Genomic DNA, 1993 nt, shown 5'->3' with positions numbered 1-1993 from the left:
TCCTCCTCCTCGTTCTCCTCTTCGCGGGCGGGCAGCTGCCTGGTGTGCTCTGCCCCTTCTCGCTTGAGCGCATTGCGGCACAAAATGCCGCCGCAGCGAGGCGGTGACCCTTTTTTTTCACCGTGAGTGGGCGATGCCCGCGCGTAGCCGCACACGCACACACACACAAAGACGGAGAAGGGTGTGGGGACGCGAATGGCGGGTGCAGTGCGAAGAGAAGAGCAGCGTCGCAGTTGCCGTGTGCCCTGCACTTTTCACACACATACGCCCCCCACTTCTGCGGGGAGGGGCGAGCTTCGTCGTGGCGGGGCGCGTGGCGGGGCCGCAGAATGCGGTGCCGGAGGTTCATTCGGCTGCGCCGGCAAGGGGGGCGGTGGGCGGAGTGGCGAGGCCGCCCCCGTGTATGTGCGGCTGCCCTGCCCCGCACCGCGTGGGCTGCGTGGGAGTGCTCCGACGCTATCGCACGGTGGTTCCCGGCTGAACGCCTCTAAGCCAGAAGCCAGTCCCAAGACCAGATGCCCATTCTTCTTCTATACAAGAAAATAATCACTCTCAGTAGTACACACTCACACACACACATAGCTGTGCAGAGAGTGTGCACGCGCGTGTATACGCGTGTGTGCGCTGTGTGTGTTGCATGTGTGTGTGTGTGTTGTGTGTGCGACTGCGTTGTCTCTTGCGGTTTTGTGTTTGTCGTGAACGTGCTGCGTGTGCGCGCAGCTGTTTTAGGGAAGAGTAGAGAACAAGTGTGTGCGGGGGGGCGGCGGCGAGAGCGAGAGAGAGCGGGACACACCGTATATATATATGTGTGTTGTGTAGCACTACGCGACGACGTATGGCGGGGCGCGCCTCTCTCCCTCCTCTCTCTTTTTCCCCTCCACACTCCCCTACGGAAACGCGCCCTGGTAAAAAAGGGGCATATGTGTTCGGGGCCTTTTTGTATATTACGCGGTTCTTCCGCTGCACGCGAGAGCGAGAGGGAAGTTTATCTTGGTTTCAAAAAAATATACACCAACCTATATCTATCGAATCGCCATCCAAATCATCTGGTAGGCTCTGCCTGCCCTTGAAGGCGCCAAGTATCTTCATGATCACAAGACATTTTTTTTTTGAAACAAACAAGAAAACGCGCGTGTTTAACACACGCGACCTCTCATGCGTTCGGCGTGTGTACGCGCCGTGTGCATGTGTATATGTATTATATATATGTGTATGCGGGGGGTACATGCGCTTGTGTGCGGCGGAGGGGCATCCCAAACGCGGGAAGGCTCCCCATAAGTTTTTGTGGGTTTGATCGAAATTCCTGCCCGACGACGGCGGCACACTCTCTCTCGCGCGCCCCCACCCGGCACACCACACACGCACTCCGTGTGTGTGTGTGTTGTGTGTGGGGGTGTGCAAGCGAGACACACGCGGTGCGCTACATGTTCCGACAACGCAAACACGCGGCAACAAAAAAACAACACACACTTGCGTCCCTCTCCAAACGAGAGAACATGCATGGGCTGGCATGAGCGGTATGCTTCGCTTCGGCGGGGCTCGAGGGGCACTTTACGTCCCGAGGCGCTGAACCTTGAGGCCTGAAATATCATGCTCAGGGACTGAGGATGGAAGGAGGAGAGAGTGGGGAGGAGAACCCGACGGTCAGTCACCACCACAAACCGGCGCAAGCCGGGGAGGAGGGGGGAGGCTCGCCGCCGGGCTCGGCCCCCCACTTTTTCGGGCCTCCGAGGTGTGCGGCACACAGAGCAGCATACTCGCACGAACCGCGAGCGCTGCGCCGCGTGCGTGTACTGTGGGGTAGTGTGCCTTGGGGGCGAAAGCAAAAGGGAGAGAGGAGGGGGGGTGGGGTTGCGTGGGTGTGTGCGTGGAGACGGCACATCTCTTTACTGCTGGGTTGTTGTGTTGTGGCCGCAGGAAAGAGACGAACGGTCCCACACAAGGGCCGCGCAGATGCAAGAGACGGTGCGTCATCTTGCCCTAGGGTNTGTGT

At 59.2% G+C, this 1993-nt stretch overlaps 1 non-coding gene across 1 annotated transcript in view, besides 5 other annotated features; it reads left to right on the top strand.

The window, feature by feature from the left end:
• Nucleotides 1-118, top strand: part of Tco025E_06705 — a 6307-nt gene extending 6189 nt beyond the window's left edge. Inside the window, exon 1 of the ribosomal RNA XR_003828664.1 lies at nt 1-118. This exon is cut by the window's left edge and continues 6189 nt beyond it. This is a non-coding gene — a ribosomal RNA (28S ribosomal RNA).
• Nucleotides 119-279: 161 nt separating this feature from the next.
• Nucleotides 280-323: a microsatellite.
• Nucleotides 324-560: 237 nt separating this feature from the next.
• Nucleotides 561-579: a microsatellite.
• A 36-nt stretch (nt 580-615) lies between these two features.
• Nucleotides 616-713: a microsatellite.
• Nucleotides 714-1182: 469 nt separating this feature from the next.
• Nucleotides 1183-1215: a microsatellite.
• A 153-nt stretch (nt 1216-1368) lies between these two features.
• Nucleotides 1369-1398: a microsatellite.
• Between the last annotated feature and the right edge of the window lie 595 nt (nt 1399-1993).

Source organism: Trypanosoma conorhini (genome assembly GCF_003719485.1).
Source record: "Trypanosoma conorhini strain 025E chromosome Unknown Tco_14.4_contig_00467, whole genome shotgun sequence".
NCBI lineage: Eukaryota > Euglenozoa > Kinetoplastea > Trypanosomatida > Trypanosomatidae > Trypanosoma > Trypanosoma conorhini.
This window is presented reverse-complemented; position numbering and strand designations above follow the sequence as displayed.